Source organism: Eptesicus fuscus, chromosome 12 (assembly GCF_027574615.1).
Source record: "Eptesicus fuscus isolate TK198812 chromosome 12, DD_ASM_mEF_20220401, whole genome shotgun sequence".
In the NCBI taxonomy this organism is placed as follows: domain Eukaryota; kingdom Metazoa; phylum Chordata; class Mammalia; order Chiroptera; family Vespertilionidae; genus Eptesicus; species Eptesicus fuscus.
The window spans coordinates 53,878,100-53,902,752 of record NC_072484.1 but is presented as its reverse complement, the minus strand read 5'-3'; the positions used below and the strand labels follow the sequence as shown (position 1 = coordinate 53,902,752).

General features: G+C 41.0%; 2 long non-coding RNA genes across 2 annotated transcripts in view; one reads left to right on the top strand and one right to left on the bottom strand.

Moving 5' to 3' along the window:
* Positions 1–264: 264 nt before the first annotated feature.
* On the top strand, positions 265–9,202 carry LOC129150883 (uncharacterized). Its single transcript, XR_008557665.1, has 3 exons — positions 265–341; positions 6,098–6,240; positions 9,150–9,202. It is a non-coding gene; the product is annotated as an uncharacterized LOC129150883 (long non-coding RNA).
* Positions 5,868–24,653, bottom strand: part of LOC114230025 (uncharacterized) — a 96,885-nt gene continuing 78,099 nt past the window's right edge. Inside the window, exons 3-4 of the long non-coding RNA XR_008557666.1 lie at positions 8,889–9,008; positions 5,868–6,111 (exon numbers count right to left, since the gene is read on the bottom strand). This is a non-coding gene — a long non-coding RNA (uncharacterized LOC114230025). The remainder of the gene's footprint in view (positions 6,112–8,888; positions 9,009–24,653) is intronic.

Sequence of the window (24,653 nt, the reverse complement as noted above, 5' to 3'; positions counted from 1 at the left end):
ACTCATATTTTGAGTGGGTTTGAAAGAAAAATGGAAATAATTCCATTTGACTGAATCATAAATAGAGCTAACAAATTAGTCATGTTTCAAAAGTTAATGTAAAAATTCTGTAAAAAATATTTAGTTTAATTAAATTTTTTCAAAAGAGCCTGCAATATCAATCCTTGCAAAAGCACTATTGCAAAATATATGTTGAATTGAAATAATCAGTACAAGATGATTGGATGGGAATGATTTTTCTTGTCATGGTATTAGGCCAGGTCTTGTAGATGGTCACCTGACAGTTTGCAAGCAAAAAGAAGGCACCCTCAAGAATAGATCCATCCTCTGTATGGTGCCAGGTGGGTACTGGAAGTATCAGGGGGAACACTTTGTAAATATATGATTGTCTAGTCACTTTGCTGTACACCTGAAACCAACACAAAATAATACTGAAAAAATAAAACAGAAAATATGAAAAAAAAATAGACCTATCCTCTTGGGCCCTGGGAGGTAGATGAGTCATTGCTCTCTCTATCATGGGACAGTCAGTAGCCTCATTAGCCACCACCCACTCCCCATGTTTGACCCACATTAAAGACATGTCACCCCAGCCGAAACCGGTTTGGCTCAGTGGATAGAGCTTCGGTCTGCGGACTGAAAGGTCCCAGGTTCGATTCCGGTCAAGGGCATGTACATTGGTTGCGGGCACATCCCTGGTGGGGGGTGTGCAGGAGGCAGCTGGTCGATGTTCCTCTCTCATCGATGTTTCTAGCTCTCTATCCTTCTCCCTTCCTCTCTGTGGAAAATCAATAAAAATATATATATATATAAAAAAAAAGACATGTCACCCCAAATATCTGAAATAATTACGTCTGTGGGTAAAATACTACCAAGGCTTTGCACTTCACCAAGCAGCACCACTCTTCCATCCTCTGCTGTTTTTCCCTCAGGTGCCCCTTCTGCCAAGTTGAATCCCTCCACTCTGTCCCACATCTCATGCTCTCCTACCTACATTCATGCCCTCTGGGCATGTACTGGGCACTGTTTACCCCCATCCTTCTCAGGGCCCTTTCCTAGGCTTCCTGATGCCACTGCTTGCTGAGTTTCCTATTGCCTTCTATCATCTCTGTCACAGACTCCCCCTTCTCAACCAACCCCTTTCAGACACCACCCCAAGACCAATGTGCCTTGCATTCTTTACACCTGCCTGGATGATCTTATTGATTTCCATGGCTGCCATTATCACCCAACCATTGATGACCCGCACATGTGTCTGTCTACAGACTTCCTGAGTTCCAGACCCATATAGTCAATTACCTTTGAATTACCCATGGGGATAGCCCATGGGTCCTCAAACTCAACATTTCCAAAGCTGAACTTGGTAGAGTAATATTTTTTTAAATGTCCATCAGATGTCACCATCTGCACAAAACTCTTAAATGTCTACCCATCCTTGTCTAAGTAAAAGCCTAAGGCATTATAATGGCCTCCAAGGCCCTACATAATCTGCCTCCATCCTTCCACTCCTCTGACTTTAGTTCCTACTACTCTCCCTTCCTCAGACCACTTAGCCATACTGGACAGACACATCCCCATCCCAGGGCCTTTCCACTTGCTTTTCCTCTGTCTGCTCTTCTTCCAGGTAGAAGCTCTTGCTCTCTCACATCCTTGAAAACTTTAGTCAACTATTGCCTCTTGGTAAGGCTTTTCGTGAAAATCCTATATAAAATTGCAACCTACCTTTTGACCTAGCATTTCTTATCTTCTTTTCCTGATTTCTTTGTCTTTATAACGCTTATAAATAACTAACATACCATCTACTTTTTTATTATCTACTTCCCTCCACTATATTATAGAACTTGGCAGGAATTTTGGTTCCTTTTGTGCATTATTATATTCCTAATGCCTGGAGCAGAGCCTGGCACATAGAATATAGTCAAGAAATAACTGTGAAATAAACAAATAAGTGAATATCCAACCCCTCAACCGCCAAACTGCTATTCATCATTTCTGTAAATGGCACTCTCATCTACCCAGCTTCCCAATACAGAATCCCAGGACTAGCTTGGACTCAGCTCATATTTGCTCTTACCCCACATTAAACTCAGCTCTCCAGCTATCCCCTGAAAACCGTCTTCCTCTCATACATCCTGTCACATAGTTATTTCCTGCTCATCCTTCAGGTTCCAGCCTAAACATCATTTTTACAAACTATGTCTGTTATGTTTCCTTTTATTTTTTTATTTGATAAATTTGACATTACTGTTTGTAAATTTGAGGTATGTGTGTCACTTTGATACATTTATATATTGTAATATGATTGACATTGAAGCAACATTTGTCACTTACATCACTGTAGTACAATATTATTGTCTATTATGTTTCCTTTAAATACCCAACTAGACCTCATACATGTCTGGCCCATACTAAGTATGCATCAAATATTTGTTGAATACGGTATAAATGGCAATTCTCAGGAATACTAAATTAGGTTTCCCTGCTCTCTGTTGTTATGGCACCCTGTAAATTTCACATAACACTCAGCTCACTTTACAATAATTACTTCGTTTAATATCTTTCTCCTTTACTAGATAATAAGCTCCCTGAAAACAGAGACCTACATGAAGATGAAAATGAGCAAGGGAAGATCCTAAAACATAGAGCAGACTGGCCTGATTATGGAAGGGTCCTGCTGGAAATACAGGGAAGTCATTTGAATAAGTTGAGGGCAGGAGACTGATTACAGAGAAATGGATTCAGAGAAAGGAATTTGATTCCATTTTTAGATACCAAGGTAGACAGGGATTATAATAAAATAAGCTCAGCAGATTTGGTTTCATGCTTCTATATAAATCAATTACAGCACTAGTTAAGTTTTAGTGTAGCTTGATTGATTATTAAATCACTGAAATTTAGTCAACACATTACTATTCATTTTTTAACTTACCAATTGCAAAGACTTCTAATTTCAAGCTTATATAGTCTCTTAGATATCAGACTGCATTCTAATTGCTCTAATAATACACTTGATTAATTACAGAGTTTAATTACTATGTAGAAGAATATCTACTTATATCTATATAAACTAGATTAGATAGATAGGCATTCATAAATGTGCATACACATACAAACATCCACTTTATAGATAATGAAACTGACACTGCAGGATTTTTTATTTACCTCAAGATCACATAATTCCTAAGTGGTGGAGAGCCTGGATTTGAACTGATGTATGTATGACTAAAAAATCCAACCAGCCAGTATGGCTCAGTTGGTTGGGCATCATCCCGTGCATCAGAAGTTGCCGATTTGATTCCTGGTCAAAGGCACATGTCCAGGTTGCAGCCTTGATCCCAGATAGGGGACATGCAGGAGGTAGCCGATGGATGTGTCACTCTCAGATGGATGTTTCTCTCTCTCTCCCTCTGCCTTCCTCTCTTTCTAAAAACCAATTAAAAGCTTAATACATAAATAAGTAATACTTGTAGTTTTACTATTCCACAATGGCTCCATAATTTGATATCAATTTAGAATGAAAATATTTGTAGGAAGAATTATGAACACAAATTAAGATTATTTTAGCCCAATACTAAGTCATTATGGTAGTGCCTGGATATATTTAACATTAATTGCTCACAGATGATAATAGAAATGTCTACCATGAGGATCTATCAAATATTCTTTGACCTTTTGCTAGATATGTATGGTAGAGTCATTACCTTCAGCTTAAATTTATATCCTATTCTTACCAACAATGATTCCTACTCCAACCCAGTCAGCTTTATTTTATTCTGAATTTACCTTTACAGCTTGAAGATAAACTTAAGAATAATACTGCACTGGTCTTTTTTGGTGCCCCATAGCACCCTTTGGTTCTTGTTGAATAAATCAATAATTTAGGATGAGAAGAAAACAGAAATAAGCTCCTCTACTCACTTCCATTTCCAGCCCAGGCTGGAATATCAATAACAAATCAGAGCCTTGAATATTCCTGAATTTCAGAAATAATATCATCAAAGGGGTGTACATATGCATTGAGAACTCTGAATCTGTATTTTGTTATAATTTTGGTGAATGGTAACTGTAATGTATCAGTTTGATTCAACCCTCAAGTTGATTAGAGTAAATAATTATGAAGAATATATAACCACATAAAACTGAAACCATCATCAGCTAGAATTTATCCCAAGAAATGGAAAATAGAAGATTCAAAATCCTGATGCTACATCACTGTGGTGACATGACAATACTGCACTCAGATATGGTACAAACTCTGATGCCTAAGCTACTTGATTTTCTAAGACAAAAGCCAATAAATTATTATTTATAGGCATTCTCAAAATATCTGTTATCTTTAAAATTAAATTACATTATTATTTTAATAGCTTTGAAGGCACATACATGTTGCTGCTAGGGTCTATGATGGTCATCATTTCATTAGAGAGTGGCCCAGTCAACACTTGATTCTAATCTGCTTAACTGCCTGATCTATTTAATTGCCCCATTAGAGACTTTTAGTCTTACAAACATTATGTAAATTATCATTGGCTTTGGAGGAGGACAAAAGTGAGAAGTATAATTTATTATTTTGACAAACTCAACAAGGAGTTTTGATGTTCTAACAGACTCAAATTAAGACAGCAGCCACCAACTAAAGAAATAAGCTGTTAATATATAAACCAAAATACATGAATAATTATCTCTGTACCTACTATTCTCTCAGCTTCCTGCTCTTCCCCTTCACTAGCCAATTCCTCCTTATCCATCCAGACTCAGGTTAAACAGCATTTTCTCCTGAGTTAGGTCCCTTTGTTGTGTGTTCTCTGTACCTTCCTGGTGTAACACTCATCATACTTCGTTGTAATTATATTCTTAACATTTGCTTTTACTGCTAGATTATAAGATCCCTGAGGACAGAGTTCATGTCTGTCTTGTTTATCAGTCTGTACCCAGCACAGTGCCTGAACCACAACGGGGTGTACAGTACATGTCTGTTAAGTTGAAATGAAATTAAAGTTAATGTTATCACTACCAATGATTTGTAGTTTGGACCTTAGTGAAACCTACTAGAGTTGCTTTCGACCACCTATAGGAAATCAATGTCTATGAGCAAAGGATCACATACAAAGTTTTTTAAAACAGCATTATAATAAACAAAAATACAAAATGGATAAATTATTGTAGGTATAGTCATACTAGAGGGTATTTCAGAGTCTAGATAATGTTATATTTCTGAAGTATTTATAAATGGCATGAAGAAATTCCTATTAAGTCATGTTAAATAATAATAAAACTGATATTTATAGAGTATTTTGAGCCAGCCATTCTTCTTACAACTTTGTATATATTAACTAACTTAATCTTCACAACAAATCTGGGTATCCCGAAGTGATTCATATCTCCAGGAAAATTTGAGAAGTACTAACCATTCTTCTCATTTTACAGAGGAGATAAACAAGGCCAAAATTATTAATATCATTTTCCCAAGATTGCACAGCTGAGCAGGGAAAGGGTGCGGGGGGGTGGGCGAGAATAAAAGAGTTCGATTCAAACCCAAGATAGATGCTGGAAACTTAGACCAGTGTTCTTTTTGTTATACCGTGTTGTAAAGTTTTGAATTTGATGGATCTCTCTTTTTCTCCCCTTTCTCCCACCTCCAAATGGTTTCACCTCCGTAGAGTACCTGAAACTTGGTAATGCACAAATGCCGTGTCATTCCCTGAGAAAAATTTAGAGTTGGCAGAGGGAGGCTTAGAAATTAAGTGCCTAAAAGCCAGTAACTGACCCCAGAGATCTCCAAGGACTGCTGTCCAGTCCAAGATTCCGTGACATATGCAGCACAGCCTTGAATAGGAATCAGAATGCTGGTATCCAATGCAGTGAGAATTTATTTCGTAGTTATCAAAGCAAACCAAAGGTTATCTGTGGGTTGGACATTTAAAGATTAAGTACAGCTGATCACACTCAACTCGTATGCAGGTAGCTTAACTTCAGTGGGTCTGGTCTCTCTCCGAAGGGAAAATGGAGGTGTTTATGATGCTGTATCCTAATGGGTTCCAGGTGACTCAGGCTAGGCGGCTGAATCAGACCCTCTCTTCTTTGATTTACATGGCAGGAACCAGGCCATCCCTAAATTGAAAAGATATAGTAATGAGCAAATGCAGAAAAAGAAAAGAGAAGAAAAAAAAAAGCTGAGGGAAAACCTGGAGTGCTTTTCCAAGTCCAAAGTGAGCTATGGCTGCCCTCTCTGCCTCAGAGGTATGATCATAAATTACTAGCTAATGTTTAGCGCTGGGACTCTGGCTCGTGATATATTACAGAAGACAAGATGCCTCCAAGCAGAAAACACTGTAATTGGGGAGCAATAACATCTGTGTCAGTCATGGGACTGCAGTTAAAGTAAACTGAGAAGTTACAGGCTGGGCTGCATATGCAAAGTAATAATATGCACATTTTTTAGCTGAAAAGATATGTCATCGAGATATGGGCCTCTTTAAATTCTTTGGATTCTAGTTTGTTGCGATGCTTTGCTATACTGGCCACCTAATCTCTCTGAGCCTCCTAATGTGGCAAGGTCAGAGAATTCCTGCATAATGGAGCAGCGTCTCAAACCCACAACTTCTGGCTATGAATCTTGTCATCTTTCCAGTGCATCTCTGTTATGTCATTGATATTTAAGTAATTATAACACGATGAGTAGATGCTTAGTTATTCAGGACTGAAATGTGTGCAGACTTTTATTCCTAATTTGAGCAAAATAAAAGAGAACTGCTTTCTTGTAACCTGCCGTCTAAAAAATTCTCCAGTAGCAGGATAATAGCTAAAAAAAAGAAAAAAAATTTTTTCTGAAGTGTTCTGGAAGAGACCGCCAGTTGGAGGTAGTCTAGAGAGATTTAAATTGAGTTTAAAATTTTGCTCACTGGTGACCAGTGCGCTGTAAGTGAAGTTTTAATAAGGAGCTTACTCAACTGGGAAGAATAGCCCCTAGACATTTTGCCCTCCCTTCTTCCTTCTTTCTGCCTAGAATGTGTCAGGTTGCCTACATTTTAGCCTCTGGAGATCCCTTTCAACTCTGATAATTGGTGATCTTTCACTGTATAGGCCAACCAAACTCAAAGTCCACCTGTGAATTCAAACACCCTCTTTCTTTGTAGGGTGACCAGGGCTGCCCCAGTTTTGCACGGAAAGTCCCATGTCCCAGGACTGTGTTTCAGGCATATGAGACCCACCCTCGCTCTTACCACTTGTCCAAACCAGCACAGTGCTCTTAGCTGCATCTTCCCATCCACAGGAATGGCTGAATGCACAATATAAAATGTTCTAGTCCCCATATTACATACAGATCTGAAGCAAACCTCTAGATACCGGGCAAGTACCTGGTTTGATTCTCTGGCTAGTCCTCTTACAGTGATATTTTAGGTGTTCTATCTGCTTGGCTTCACCACCAGCCACTGTCTTTCAGGTCTCCCAGCCTCACACTCCTCCTCCTGCCAGCCCAATTTATATGTTTTTGTTGCTGGGTCACCATTTATGGAGGAGGAATGCTATGGTGTTACCCTTAGGCCACTGCTGCTGCCTAGTCCTAGCCAATGTATGATATAACCCAACTTCAAAGCTACCATCTGAATTATTCACTGCCAAAATTATATCAACTCTGTATCTATGCCAGAGTTCTTTATAAAGCTGGACATTTGTAGGCATGAACTTTCCATGGGCACAAATACACCATTTTCATGAGCTTATTTGTTTTCTTGTTTGCTGACTAGTGTTGCCTTTGACTATATTGAATATCCTCCTCCTGTGGCACATAAAAGTTCCTTTGCTTTTTAACAATAAATTAATTTTATTATGAAAAAAAATCTTTTAACAAAAATTGACTTAACCAAAAAGCCAAGAGAATAGGAAGTATGGCAAATTGGAAAGTTCAATTTTTGTTTTCCATTGCACTGACGCGTGTTGGTTGCTTTTAAACTAGTCTAAGGTCAGTGTTTGTTTGTGTTTCACAATTTTATCTAAGGGAATGCCGTGAAGAACTATATAGATGGATCAATATTTAGTACAAAGTCCAAAACTATATATCCAAAATACGTCCTTTCTCTCCCCAAAGTTAGGGACATTCTTAACAACCCTTAGAGTAGTTTATCTTTTAATTACTATTACTTTAGATCTTACAAAAAGGCTCTAAAGCAGTAAGTTAGGAAGATGGACAATGTCCTCGGGCTCTTTGGAGCCTCTGACATTGCTAGCCTGGTGGAAAGAAGTGGAGATTATAGGGAAGATTTTAAGATATCCCCAATTTCAAAAGCTAAAAATACTATGACTGGAATACTAAGCACTGGAATAGCCCTAGCCTGTTTTGCTCAGTGGTTAGAGCATCGGCCCGTGGACCAAAGGGTCTCAGGTTCAATTCCAGGTCAAGAGTATGTACTTTGGTTGCAGGCTCAATGCCCGGCCCAGGTCAGGGCACGTGCGAGAAGCAACCAATTGATGTGTCTCTCTCACATCGATGTTTCTCTCCCCACCCCCACACCACCTTCCTCCCTTCTACTATCTCTAAAAATCAATGGGGCCAAAAAAGCACTGAAATAAATTTCCACCAGTGGTAGAAACTTCTGGTTGTCTAATATGCATTCTGTCCTTCTTCCCTAAATACAGAATGTCAGTTTTCTTCTAGGCACCCATTCATTCTCTCTTGCAGCTAAAGGTGACCAGTGCGCTATAAGTGAAGTTTCTATAAGGAGCTTACTCAACTGGGAGGAACAGCCCAGAGACTTTCTGCCCTCCCTTCTTCCTTCTTTCTGCCTAGAATGTGTCAGGTTGTGAGATTTAGCAAATAAAAGTACAGGATGTCTAGTTAACTTTGAATTTCAGATCAGCAACAAATAATGTTTTTAGTACAGACATACCTCAGACATATTGTGAGTTCAGTTCCAGACCACTGCAATAAAGTGATTACTGCAACAAAGTGAGTTGGAATCTTTTTGTTGGTGGAGGGTCTTGCCTTCAGTTTGTAAAAAGTACAATATCTGTGAAGCACAATAAAGCAAAGTGCAAGAAAATGAGGTATGCAGTTTGGGACATGCTTATACTAAAAAAGTACTTGTTGTTTATCTAAAATTCAAATTTAACTGGCACCCTGTATTTTATGTTTTTATCATGTTCCAAAGGATTTGGACATGAAGACTGAAGCAGCCATCATGGACCATGAAGAGAACTTAGCCACATAACAAGGATGATAGAAAGAAAATATGAAAAGTCTCAGAAGACCAGGAAGTGCCATATTACCCACGGGCCACCTTCCTCCGAACTTTTTCTACATGAGAGAAATTTTATCCTGTCTGAGCACCATTACGTGGAATTTGCTACACATAGCCAAATTCAGTCCAAATGGTAAACTGCCCTCTCTACGTTCCTTTTCCTCTCCCTACTCTTTCACGCTTCTTTTCCCTCCCCAGTGGTCATCACATGCATTTTAGGTTAGTTTTATGCATTTTCAAGGATGAATGGGGTTGCTTGGAAGTTGAATGTTGAAGATGAAGATGTTTTGGGGAAGGTATGAAATTAGGCAGAGATAGGAAGCACCAATGAAATACTAAAGAGAGAAGGTACATTAGAAAGTAACCAGTTTTATCTCTGATTCTACGGCCCACTACTAGGAATTAATAATTATAATTATAGCTAATATTTATTGAACCCTTACCATATATCAGACCTACACTGAGTGTTTTAGACATTTCTATATACGTATCATTATTTAACCCTCATGCTGACCCTATGAGGTTGATATTATTGGTAACTTTATTTTGCATGTAAGGAAACCAAGACTCAGAAAGGAAACATAACCTCGTCCAAATCAAAAAGCATGCAAGGTGTGCGGCAGGAGTTGACTGGGTCTTTCTGCCTCTAAAGCCCAGGTTCTGTGCTCTTAATCACCATATGTGTATATATATTTTCCGATCTGGGAAAAAATATATGACTTCACATGCAGAAAGATCGAACACATGTTAAATAAATTGAAGTCCCACCTCCCAACATCCTGCACTTAAGCTCTGCAGATGAAAGGATGTTCTGCCGGGGCTCAGCTCCCTTCTACAATTTGCTAAAAGCAAAATACGAAACACCAGATTTTTATCAGGTTGCTATTACTCAGAGCCTTATGTATTGAGTAGAGAAACTGATGTGCAGAAATCAGGGTATCCTAGAAAAGTAACAGAACTGGGGCAGAACTGGGGGTGGGGAGAATGGGCGAGAAGGTGCACCTGGAGAAGATTTAGGTCACTTTAACTTAAAGTGACCTGAGCATCACATGTTTAGCCTTCTGTACCCACCTCCTCTTACCATAAGAACATTTCTATCTTTTTGGTCACTTAAAAACCACAGATTGATCCCGAACACCCACCAAACAGATTCACTTTGCTGTAACCTGGCTTTAGAATTCCCTGAAAACATCCACAGAATTTGGTCTGGACTTCTCTTCCCTGGAGCCGCAGACACAAGCCATGATGGCGTACTATGATGAAGAGCTCCCTCTGCAGATTGCTGAATCACAGGAAAAGCACAAACCAAGCAGGAAAAATGTGCCTTGCACTTTTCCATGGAATTCACCTACTGCAACGGGGGGTGGTTAGGTTTTCATGAATAGGGCACCCAAGGAGAATAGCTAATAACAGACTGATCCAGAATTGAGAAAGAATAGCATGGCATCTTGCCCCAGTCATGAATAGAGGACATAACAAAGAGGGAGGAAAAAGAAACAAGGAACCCAGGAGTAACGGGGAGACCAGAGCTCACCAGCCAGGCGTCTGGTAAGCACAGAGTGTGGGAACTTTTCCTTGCCTCTGAGACACATATTGTTGTCCAACAATGGCACGGCGGCTGATGTTGTAAAGTCTCCATTTCAGAGGAGAAACTAGCAGAGGTGTTCTGCTCCTCCTCTCCCCTTTGGGAAATCCTGGGAAGTGCCAGCATTATTGTTAAAGAGGTGAAATAGCACGCAGCAAGCTCTATATTTACAACGGGCAGGGAATGGGATTAATAGAATTCTCAGGGCCTATGGCAATGTCATGTAGTAAAACTTGTTCTGGAGGCAGGAGGACAGCAATGGAGTTCTTGCTCAGCAACGAACTTGACAAGAGACTTTGGCAAGTCACTCCACCTCTGTGGTCCTCAATTTCCTCACCTGTAAGGCAAGAAGACTATATTGCTATATTGCATCTCTTAATTCAACAATAGTGGTTGAGTTATAGTTACATAAAGGGATGCCTCATGGATCTTATATTCTACTAAATATAATAGACTATAAAGAGTTAAGCTAATAAATGTCTTTTGATGATAAGTACTATGAAGAAAAATAATCATAGTGAAAGGGAAGAATGCAATGAGTTAAGCTGGCACTCTAAAATAAGGCTGTCAGGGGAGGCTGCTCCAAAGAGAAAACACTTGGGCAGAAGCTAGGATGATGAGGAGCTGGGGAAAGAATGTCCGAGGCAGTAGGGACAGCCATTTGTGGCCATAAAGTAGAAGCATACCTAGTATACTTATGGGACATCAAGGGGACCAACGTAGCTGGAGTAGAGGAAGAAAAAGGAAAGGTGGCTGGAGATGAGTTGGGGAGATAAGTAAGGGTCAGTTTGTGTAAGATTAGAGTCATATTTTAAGTTTAATATGTGATACAGAACCATCAGAATCTATTTACTGAGCAGAAGTGCCTTAATTTCATTGAAAGATCACTCCAGCTGGTAAAAGTAGAGAGATCATTTATTTATTTCATAATAATTTACTGAGCATCAGTATCCACCAGGCTTTGTTGCAAGTGCAGAGGATACATCAGTGAATAAAACAGGTCTATTGTTCTGAGAGACATTACATTCCAGTGGAAGAATACTTGAAAAAGTATTACAGTAGTCCATGAAAAATGAGAGTGACTCGGGAAAAGGTAATAGTGGTGGAAGTAATGAAAACAGGTCAGATCCCAGGATTGTTCTGAAGGTGGAGCCCAAAGGATTTGTTGATAGAAGGATATGAGGGTAAGAAAATAAATAATAACTCCTAGATATATCTCTTTCTCTTTCTTCCTCTCTCTCTCCCTCTCTCCTTCTTCCTTGTTTTATAACCTGAACTGGTTCCTGAATGGATCCTCCTCATCATTCTGATGTCTGCTCAAATGTTGCCTCTTCAAAGAGGCCTTGCTGACTACTTTTGTTGGAAGTGCCAAGTTAACTCGTTACTCTCTCTCTACTTTTACAGATTTAGGGAGGAGCACAGTCTTATGTGGAGTCCTGATTTAGAAATATAAGTTTAAGATGCCTATTTGATATCCAAGAGAAAACATATATTCAGCTAGTTTGACATACAGCTTGGCGGTCAGGGAAAGGTTGTAGGTGAACATACAAACTTTGAATATTACCTAAGAAAGATATGCCTATACTGAAGAAAAGAAGATGAAGCATTTCCTAGAGTATTCCAAAAGGTAGAGATCAAGAAGGGGAGGAGTAGCTAGTAAAATCAGAAAACAGGGTGAGCATAATGCCCCAGAAACTAAGTGAAGAAAGTGTTCCAAGTGAGAAAAAGTTAGCTTCCTCAGTTGCTTGGAAGTTGAATATTGGAGATGATCCATTAGATTTGACCATATGGAGGCCATTGGTGACTTAGGATGGTTCCAGTGGACTTACAGGAACAAATCCTGATCAAAGTGAATTAAAAGAAACTGAGCCCTGGTCAGTGTGCTAAGTGGTTAGAGCATCAGTCCACGCACCGAAGGGTCTTGAATTCAATTCCTGGTCAAGGGCAGTACCTGGGTTGCAGGTTCAATCCCTGGCCCCATCAGGGCACCTGTGGGAGGCAACCAATCGATGTGTCTCTCTCACATTGATGTTTCTCTCTTTCTCTCTCTCTGCTCCTCCTCCCCTCCCTCCTTTCCACTCTCGCTAAAAATCAATGGAAAAAAAATATATCCTTGGGTGAGGATTAACAAAAAAGAATAGAAAATGATAGGTAAGGAATAGAGACAGCTAAGTTTAGACATCTCCTTTACAGAATGTGATCATAAAAAGAGGGGTAAGAAAATGTGAAGCAACTACCAAAAGGAGAGTGTTTGTCTGCTTGTTTGTTTGTTTTTAAGATGGGAGCTGCAACTTTAAAAGACAACTGTGAAAAAAATTTTGACACAATCATGAAAATATGAATGAAGACTGATATAAAATGAAATTATAGAATTGTTATTAATTTGCTACATTGATAATGGATAGAGATTATGTTTTTTAATTCCATATGAAGTATATATTACCAAATAAAATAATATCTGTAATTTTCTGTAAAATATATGAGCAAGACAAAGAAAGTTTTGGGGAGACAGATAAAACTGGACTCACAAAATACAATTGTTGAGCTTGGACAGTGGGTATATGGAGTTCATTATACTCTTCTCTTTACTTTTGTGTAGATGTCAAAAGTTTTTTAGTAAAAAAAAAAAAAAAGGAATAAAGTATGAGATTTGATTATATTATGGCAGTCTACTACTGCCATAATGGTTCAGCCACCTGCTAGCACGGTGTCAGAGGAGGCTGAATGGGAAGCCAGGACTTTCACCACCTCCTGGAGATGGTAGTCCCCACTCCCCTCAGTGTCAAGTAGGTAGCAGTAAAGAGACCCCTCCCTTTTAGCCAGGGTGATATCAGCAAAGGCCGAGGGGGAAGCCTGACACCACCCACCTCCAGAAATAACAGAGTCCTTTCCCCTCCATAGTCTCAACAGAAGTGAGTGGGGAACTGGATTTACACCCCCACTTGTCTGTGACAAGGTAGGACCCCCTTCCCAGCCAGTGTGGAATCAGAGAAGGCCTGCTTAGACAGAATATTTAAATAGATCCAGAGCCTCATAACACAAGACCTAAAATGTCCAGTATAGAAATGAAAATCACTCTTCATACCAAGAACCAGGAAAATCTCTAGTTGAATAAGCAAAGACAATCAACAGAGACCAACACTGAGATGACACAGATGTTGGAATTATCTGATAAGAATGTTAAAGCATCTATCATAAAAATGCTTCAACCAGCAATTATGAAAACACTCAAAACAAATGAAAACAATAAAAAGTTTCAAATAGTATGTACAAATATAGCAGGTTATAAAAATGAAAATTAATTATAGAAAATTAATTGTAGATAGTTACTGTAGAAAATTACTGTCTTCCACGTTGCTCATGCTGAGAAACTGAATTTCCCAGAATAAGGAGACTTGAACAAGTCTTGGTCCACAGCTGGTCCAGTCCATCCCCATCCCTAGAGTCCCAGCTATTTAACACATCACTTATTTCCCAAAACTCAGGCCACAGTTCAGCAACTCCATAGCTATTGCATCAAGGAATGTTCTCCCAGCCTGCTCCCTGGGAAGAAGGTTTAGGATTTCAGTGTGTCACTTAAGTAAGAATGTTGTATCTGAGGTAATACTAACTTCCAAAGACTAAGATTTCACATATTTTGATATTTCTTCTGAAGTTTCATCCTATTCCTCCATTTCCAGGACTTGTATACTTGAAAATATTTATTAATACATTCAAAAGAGGTCAGTTAGCACACACTTTAGGTAGGTGCTCAGAAATGAATTGGACTAATGTTCTGACCATTTCAGAAAATGTTTGCATGCTTCCTGTCAGTGCACCATCCATGGGGGGAAAAAAGAGGGTAGAGAAACAAAGAATAGAGAGAACAGAACATATGTATCCTCAAAGCCTGGTGTTTGTGTTACTTTGTCTACATTCAGCCTTGGATCACAATACCAATGAATAAGGCTTTTTAAACGAACATACTGAGAAGTCAATTGGAAACATTAGGGGAAAGTCCAGCTCCTGCACCTGCCACACAAAACACCTATCAACACCTTCTGGATGTCTCACCCACACCCATTTCCATAGCCATCACCCAATCCATCCATAGGACAGACAACCACACAGTTGGTGGTGTAGACAAACAGGACAGGTCAGACTAACTGCCCCATAGACAAGAATTGCACTCAATTACCCAAAAGGAGTAGAAAATTCTTATGCTTACCAGCTTGCTAAGGCCACATTGAAAGCACTGTCAATCTGTGCCTTCTCTTACTGGTGGAGAGATTTGGTTCTTTAAGAGCTTAGAAGGGGGAGAGATCAACCAAAGGACTTGTATGCATGCATATAAGCCTAACCAGTGGTCTCGGACAACAGGGGGGCATACGTGGGGAGGGGTTTGGGATGGGAATGGGGGGATGAGGACAAATATGTGATACCTTAATCAATAAAGAAATTTAAAAAATAAAAAAGAGCTTAGAAACTGCCCAGCCGGTGTTGCTCAGTGATTGAGCATCGACCTGTGAACCAGGAGTTCAGGGTTCAATTCCCAGTCAAGGCACATGCCCAGGTTGTGGGCTCGATCCCCAGTGTGGGACTTACTGGACACAGCCAATCAGTGATTCTCTTTCATCATTGATGTTTCTAACTCTCTCTTCCTCACTCTTCCTCTCTGAAATCAGTAAAAATATTTTTTAAAAGAGCTTAGAAACTAAGATTTAACAAAAGTATATTAACAGAGACAAAAATATATCTCAGAGAGGTATGGTGTTAAAATATATTCCTTACATTAGTAATTATATTTATATCTCGGGGTGAGAAAGTTCAGTGAGAAGAGCGTGAGGACAGGACTCAGAGAAAATACAGATATGTCCTTAGAGAAGCACAGCGATGGTTCTGTTTGGGAGACCATACACCCAGTGAGGGCCTTTAGGCAGCAGGGTCCAGGCTCTGATGTGAAAGCTTCTCTGAGGTTTAAGGATTAGAGCATCTCAGTGAAAGCAAGTTGTGGAAAGGTGGTCAACAAGCACGAAGTCTTGCCAAAACCGGTTTGGCTCAGTGGATAGAGCATCGGCCTGCGGACTGAAAGGTCCCAGGTTTGATTCTGGTCAAGGGCATGTACCTTGGTTGCGGGCACATCTCCGGTAGGGGGTGTGCAGGAGGCAGGCTGGTCGATGTTTCTCTCTCATCGATGTTTCTAGCTTTCTATCCTTCTCCCTTCCTCTCTGTAAAAAATCAATAAAATATATATTAAAAAAAAAAAAAAAAAGTACGAAGTCTTGAAAAAATATTTCCTATTTCAGGTAGGCTTTGGGTAGATCAGATTCAGGTTAGACTGAAGCATTATGAAAAGAAAACAGGCTTTGGATAGAACTGGCTCAAATCCCAGCTCTTCCACTTACTAGCTATGTGTCTTCAGGCAAGATGTTTAGCCTTTCTGAGGCTCACTTTCCTCATTGATAAAAAGGGGGGCAACCTTGCCTATCTCAGAGAGTCATTTGAAGAGTAAATAAGATAATAATGTAATACACTTAGTACAGTGCTTGACTCTACATGTGTCTTCAATGAGAGTGGCTATTAGTGAAGAAAACAGAAATAGTAGAGCATATAGGAAAATAGAAATGAGCAGTGTTAGACTTAAATGAAAAATGACTCTGTTGTTTCTTGCTTGGGCCCTCATAGAGAAGATATACACAGAATAAGGATATACATGGGATAAAGTGTGGACTTTTGTAGGTTACCATATTTTCTTTGGAAATTTCTACTCTGTGCTCGCTTTTCTCCACTGAGAATTCCCTGTGTTTGCCACACGTGTTGGCTTGCATCCCACACAAAATTGTCTGCGACAAGAGGGCATCTCCTTCAGCTGACAAGAGAAACGCTCTGAGAGACAAAGGTCTCCCCATGGAAGATGCACATTCACTGCTCCATTCGTTTTCTAGGTAAGGAAGCAGAGGGTCCCTAAGGATGTCCTCATGTGTGTGGGACAAATGTGTTATGACGGCCACTTTGCTTTTTCTATATCAGTTTTACTGCAGTGTAGGGAACAAGAAAAAATAAGACTTTTCCAAGGCAACACTACACAGACACTCACAGGACTAATTTCAAGGGTCCAGAACAGTTTAAAAATCCTTCTCCGAATACTAATGGGCTCCCAGACACTCGGCCATGAGGCCTTTAAAGACTACCGAAGAAACAAAATTTCACTGATGAGTGCTTTCCAAAGGATGGACTGAGACCTGTTTTGTTTCCCCTTTGGAATGATTTTTAAGTGAATAAACACATCAATGACCTATACATAATGAATTGGTGTCTGGATCTTTCTTGGAAGAGGTTGGGGTTGAAAATGCAAAGCATGTGTGCTCCGAGGGCAAAGATCTGAAAACATTTATACTCAGGCTTTTGGCTACATTGAGCAGGCGGCGATGACCACAGGAAGGGAGACAGAGTCCATGGCCCAGGCTTCTTGAAACACCATCTCAGACCAGCCCTACATGTGTGCTGTCGATTCTGGATAAAGAGCCTGGGGAATTACATCAGGGTCCAAGCAAGGAGCACTCACTGTCTGAATCACAGAATGACAGCGGTGGAAGGGACTGTGGAAATGGTCTTTATTGACAACAAGCCCAATAGAGAATCCTCATCCTCCGCAGCTCTGACAAGTGGCATCCCAGCCTCTTTGATTACATCCAGGATGTTCATTGCCACTTAGGGCAGACCATTCCCATATTTGAACAGTGACCATTTTCTCAAAGTGCCTTTGAAATTTGAGCCAAAACTAGGCACTGAGCTATAACCTTAGCTTTCTAGGAAGCAAACGTCTCCTTCAACCTGAGGGTGCAGGGAAACACACTATGAAATTAGAATGGCCAACAGATCTAATATGCCCAGGACTGTCCATGTTTTAGCACTGAAAGTCCTGTGTCCCAGGAAACGCTAGGTGTAATACGCCATAGGGCTAAAAATCACAGGCTTTCTAGTCATAAGGGACCTGAGTTAGAGCTCCAGCTTCATCATTTAACCTGTTGCATAGCTGTAGCAAATCAATTCTTCATTATATGCCTCTGTTTTCTCATCTATAAAGTGAGGACACTAATACCTACCTTGCAGAGTTGATGTAAGGATTAAGGGAGGAATGTATAAGAAGAGTCATATATAAGAAGAGCTTAACAGAGTGCCTTGCATACTTCGAGTTGATCAATGTCAGCTACCATAAGTAGACTTGGACATGTGTTGAGCAAAATTTTCCTTCCTTCCAATTTCCAATCGTAATATTTCTTCCATCCTTTGAAACATTGCAGAGCAAGTCTATTCCTTGCCCAAACAAAAACCTTCAAACATTTGAAGGCTGCAGCTTGCTCCATGCCACCCACTCTCCACCCCCAATGCTGCACCATTTCAATCTCCTCTTTACCAGACTAAACATCCCAGTTCCTTTGACCAGTGCTCATATGACATGGTTTCCAGAACTTTGACCCTCTTGTTAACCTTCCTCTGGATCTATCTCTCTTAAAGCACAGGCCAAGAACTGAGCACATTCCCTTAATGTCCTCCCAGCACAAGGACACTTGGACAATTACCCCGATTCTTCTGGATGCTCTATTTCCATCACGAGGACTCAGATCACATGAGCTTTTTGGCAGCCTTCACCCAGTTGGCTAATGTTAAGCTGACAGTCAGCTAAAACCCTTGGGCTTTTCTCTTATAAACTATGAAGCGAGGTCTCCCTTGTTCTGGTTTCAGCTAATTCTTTAAACACAAAAGCAAGAATCTAAATCTGTCCCCATTAATTTTATCATGTTGGTTTCTGCCCATCCCTCAGTTGCTGAGATGTCTATGGCTCCTTAGCCTGATAGCCAACATATTAGCTATTTTTCACAGTTTTGTGTATTCTTTAAATTTGATAAGACTGCTTTCACCCATTGATTAAAAACACTGAACAATTTGGGGCCAAGAACAGAACCATTCAAAAGTTCTGTAAAGGTTAAGTCTGGTTAATATTAATAATTTCTACTATTTGTTCAGTAATTGCTCTGAGCCAGGGTCTGAGTTGATGCATTATGAACTTTATCTCATTTCACTGTACACAATTCTTCAAGGTAAATGATTGTCCTCATCTTACAAATGAGAAAACTGAAGCTCAGAAATGTCAGATGTCTTACTCAAAGTCAGACAGCTGGTTAAGTGTTGTAGCTGCATTTTGCAGCCAGTTTTGTCTGATAACAAAGGCAAAATTATTTCTACAGAGCCCTGCTGCCTTTGGAAAAGGGAGTTGTTGAGACCATAAAAAATTTTTTAAGCCAAAGTCCTATTTCAAGCCCCAAGGTTAGGTAAACCAGAATCACCTCCATCCTGCCTGCCTCCTACTTCCCTGTGGCCTTTATCACAGTAGCCCATCAACACAATCTCGGGTCACAAACCCTCTCCTCATACCTCTCTCCTTTCAGCAGGTCCCTGTCCTTCCTGGCTCCATGCTCACTCCTGCTGCTTTCTTCCCACTCTCACCTTTAGTAGTACAGTTAGTTTTCAATAAGCCCTCTATATTCTCACTCTTTCCCTAGAACCCCCACCATTGCAACCCCTGACATTAAACTAAATCCTAAGGACACCAGTTTCCTCATCAATTTCTCTCACAAGGATCCATTAATTTAATTGGTCATTCACTTACTAAGGAAATGTCCTGGGCTCGACATTGTGCCAGAAACAAGAATAGGGCGATAAGAAAAAAAATGTTGGGGGATCACCTTGTAAGTTATATAAATGTCTAGCCACTATGCTGTACACCTAAAACTAATATAATTTTCAATTGTCAATTGTAATTGAATTTCTTTTAATTAAAACAAATAAAAGATAAAAGATGTGGTCCTGCCCTCAAGGAGTTATAACTGAGAGGAGGAGCAGACACAAAGCAATTACACAAGTAAATACCCAGTTACAAATATGATAAGTTCTGCAAAGGAAAAGTTTAGTGCTCTATGAGAATATATAGTGCAAGCACCTATTCTACTCTGGACAATAAGAAAAGCTTCCTACTTTAAAACAGAATGTTATATGGCACAGCCAGCATGGCTCAGTGGTTGAGCCAGGAAGTCACAGTTCAATTCCCAGTCAGGGCATATGCCCGGGTTGTGGGCTCAATCACTAGTGTGGGGCCTGCAGGAGGCAACTGATCAATGATTCTCTCTCATCATTGATGTTTCTATCTCTCTTTCCCTCTCTCTCCCTCTCTGAAATCAATAAAATATCCTATATAATAAAATGCTAATATGCAAATAGACTGAACAACCAGTCGCTATGACGTGCGCTGACCACCAGAGGGCACATGCAGAACATGGTGGGCGTAGGCAGCAGGCAGCAGAGCACGGAATATGGCGGGCATCGGCTGCAGCGGGATGGTGGAGCAGGTGAGCGGGGGCGCCAGACCAAGGCAGGGTGCCGGTCGCTATCATTGGGATGAGCCTCTGGTGGTTACTGAAAATTCTTTGCTCTCACGCACCACGGTCCCACCCAGTGCTCCCACCTGCTGCCGATGCAGCACCAGCCCTAATCGCTCATGCCTTCAGCAGGTGCAAGCAGCAGCTGCCGCCCTGATCACCCCTCAGGGTTTCTCCACCTCCCCCTGCTCCTGAGGGGCGATAGAGTGGGGCTGGTGCCGCTGTTGCCATCAGCACGTGGGAACTGTGGTGGCGGGAGTGGGGCTGCTGGCAGACAGGGGGTTGGGGGGGTGGGGGAACCGCGGTGGGAGGGGCCGGGCAGAGGTGCCAAGGGTGGGCCAAGACCCACCCCTGTGCCCACTGCAGACTCTCGGCCCACAGTTCCTTTCAAGGTGCATGAATTCGTGCACTGGGCCCCTAGTACATATTTTAAATGAATATTATATTTGTTGAGCATTATGCTCAAACTGTGGTAGCACCAAATATATATGCCATAATGTTAATAAATTATAGTTACAGTATTTGTGCTAGAAAAAAGCTATTTGTGATTATGTGAGAGATAGATGGTGTTTGTGTGTGTGTGTGTGTGTGTGTGTGTGTGTGTGTGTGTGTGTGTAGCAGAGGAAGATGAGAAGTTAAAACAAACGAGACTCCAAAATTATTTTATAAACAACTGTTTCACTAGGAATTTGATTGCAGTTGTCCAGGACATAACATCATAAAACATAGCCAAAAATGTAGCTATGACACTGCATAAACAAAAGGAAAATAAAGGACAGTGAGCTCATTACTGATCATTCATACAAGCATGCATTGCATTAATTAGACTAAACTAAAGGAGGTTTAAGCATTCAGCTGATGAAAGGAGTTTTTTAGAAGTTGGAATGTAGTGCAGCAATTTGTCTGTCCTGGCAGTGTTGCCCACAGACAGTCATTAATCAGAAAAGGAATTATTACTTCCTTATGGAATTCAGCTTCAGTTATTTTCTCCTGAACTTACCTGGAAATCTTTAACATGGAGAGTCATGCTGCACCCATTCCTAATTGGAAAATTCAACTCATCCTTCAAGCATATCTTCTGAAGCCCACCCCTTCTCTTGATTCAGTCAGAATGCACCAACTGAAATTGAGTTCCTTTCTATCTCTCACATACATGTTTCTGTCACTGTTAAGAATTATGAAAATTAGTTTTAAGGGGAGGGGCTGAAAGTCTACATATGGGGTTGTTTATACAAAACCACATCTTTAGTCACCAATTAACTGAGCCAGATGATCTAGAAACTCAACTTTGAAGGGTTTATGGTATTGAGCACTGAGGGTTTTGTTTCGTTTTGGTTTTCTTTCTAAAATAAAATAACAATTGAGGTTTCAGTAAGTGACCAGAGCTTGAAATAAAATCACGGGCTACCTTTCTTTAAATTTCATACACCAATGTGTGTTTTTTCCTTTTGCTTTAAAGGCTGCCATTAATTTCTTACATTTTTTTAAATTAAAAGAACACAGCATAAGGAGTATAAATTACTGAGACATTATCAGTCTCTCCCACCACACCAGATACACTGCATAAGGGCTTGCTCTGCTTAGACCTAGAACTCATTATTGTCAGAGTAAATTGTAAGGTTCTTTCATTATTGGACTATAATTTCCATTTTTACTTTCCCTCTCTCCTATGCTCTGCCCTTCTGATACCAATGATTAAGATGCAAATATGAAAAGTATGCTCAACAAATTTTCTGGCAATAACAATCCAGAAAGGACAGAAAATATTAAGCTTTAAGATTCAGAAAGAGCATGAGAGGCTAGAACAATGGACCAAATTTAACAAATAAAATTTAGAATGAATAAATACAAAATCCTATACATGGGTTCAAAAATTAACTATCCAAGTTTAGTTGCAGTAAATATGTTAGAAACAGAATTTTTAATTAATAATAAACTCAATCTGTGTCAAAAGTGTGTTATGATTCCAAAAAAGATTAATGGCTCTTTTTGTTGCTTTCATAAATAACTAATATTGAGACTGAGAAAGTGGTAACTCTGTACTGAATTTAACTCTGGGTACACATACTAAAGCATGTTTGGGATGTGCTCGGTATGAGAGCCTGAATAGAAATTCCAAGTGAATGTATTCAAGGGACTAGGAGCCTAAAGATAAGACTTAGGGAACAAACAGTAGCTAAGAAGCTATCTTCAAATAGTTAAAAAGGGATTCGACTTACGATGCATGGACCCATGGGGGAAGAAGTGAAATTAATTAGCTTGTTTTAGGGAGGCAGATTTCAGCTCAACAGGAGAAAAAACATTTTCTAGTCAGCCAGATAATAAGGCAAAGAGGGGATCAGCTGCCGCTGAGTTTCCTACCTTCTCTGGTGGTGTTCACGCCCAGGCAGGGCGACCCCAGCCAGGAGAGGCCCGCCAACAGCACAGTGAGGACTCCAGCATGACATGGATTACTGGGCTGGACAGTCTACAGTCCAGCCTTTTTGGACAAGCCCAGCTATCACACAGGGGCTCATCTGGGCCCCCCAAAGCACGAGATCTCTTACAGCTGTCAGAAATTATAGCCTCAAGGGTGATAAAGCTGACACGAAGCTAATATTTCAGTTGTTCTCCATGGGATCTTAGCCAAAAGGGCAAGAAGCAGTATGTTTTAACAGTGTGCAGTGGCCTGAGAGAGAGAAGTACCATTATTTTATTATGCGACCCTTCTTCCAACTGGGTGAGATCATCCTAATGTTTTCAAGAACATTGCCCAGACCCTGTGGGGACTGTAGGGTGAAGTAATGCCATACTTGGGCCTTTCAGAGGAATGATGTGCTGAGAACAAACCCAACTCGGAACCCCTAAACACAAATCTAAAGAGCTTTTAGCCCAAGCAAAAATCCTAAGACCTATAAAGACAGAAGCTTCTGAGGTTAAACTAAGTGAGGAATTTATTTACCTAAAATGTTTTCAGGGCATGTCTCTTTAATGCTTGGATTTCCATTATGATGTATTTGATAAAGTGCTGTGTCCCCCTTCACTTTATGTTATAGCCTCTAATATCGGGTGGGATGGGAGAGCGCAGTAAGACCTACAGGCCTTGTTTCCTCAGATTTTGTTTGAGGGTATTTTTCTAATTCTGAGAATATTGCTGTCTCTGATACTCGACATCATGACCAGTCTCAGAACTGTACAACTAGTAGCTAGGAGCATGAAAACCACAAGAACAGCTAGAAGAAAAGGAAGAGCAAAAGGTCTCTGTGCCTTGAAAACCCAAGGTCTCTTCTGCCAGAAGGTGAGAGATAACAAAAATCCTACCTAATAAAAGAGTGATATGCAAATTGACCCTAACTCTGCTACACCCACAAGCCACACCCACCAGCCAATCAGGAGCAGATATGCAAATAAACCCAACCAAGATGGCTACAGCCACAGAGAGCAAGGTTTCCCAGGCAACGGAGGAAGCCAAGCTTTCCGCCTGCCCTTGCAGGCCTAAGCCTCCACTCAAGCTACAAAGTTTCAATTATAGAAGGTAAACAAATCCAAACAGAAATGGCAGCCACGGAGCTGGAGAGAGCAGGCTAGGGTTGCCCCTGGTAATGGAGGAAGCCAAGCTTTCCACCTGCCCTGGCTGGCCTAGACCTCCACTCCAGGCTACAAAGTTTCAAATATAGAAGGTGAATTAACCCCAACAGAAATGGCTGCCAGCCATGGAGCGAGCAGGAGGCTTGGCTCCGCTCCAGGCTACAAAGTTTAAATTGTAGAAGGTAAATAAATTCCAGATACCAGGGCCTCCGCTTGGGTCGCCAGGGGGCGTGGCTGGCCTGCAAACCACCACAGGCCCCTTGCTCAGGCTACCCCATGCCCCAAGGGAACCCCCATCCTGATCTGGGACACCCTTCAGGGCAAACCAGCGGGCCCCCACCGTGCACCAGGCCTCTATCCTATCTAATAAAAGAGTAATATGCAGATTGACCATCACTCCAATACACAATATGGCTGCCCCCATGTGGTCAAAGATCCTGCCCCCATGTGGACACAAGATGGCCACCACAAGATGGCCAGCAGGGGAGGGCAGTTGGGAGGCACCAGGCCTGCAAGGGAGGGCAGTTGAGAGGGACCAGGCCTGCAAGGGAGGGCAGTTGGAGGCGATCAACCCTGCAGGGGAGGACAGTTAGGGGTAACTAGGCCGGCAGAGGAGGGAAGTTGGGGGCAAACAGGCTGGCAGGGGAGCAGTTAGGCATCAATCAGGCTGGCAGCAGAGTGGTTAGGGGGTGATCAGGCTGGCAGGCAGAAGCGGTTAGGGGCAATCAGGAAGGCAGGCAGGCGAGCAGTTGGGAGCCAGCAGTCCTGGATTGTGAGAGGGATGTCCCAGATTGAAGAGGGTACAGGCTGGGCTGAGGGACACCCCCCCCTCCGTGCACGAATTTC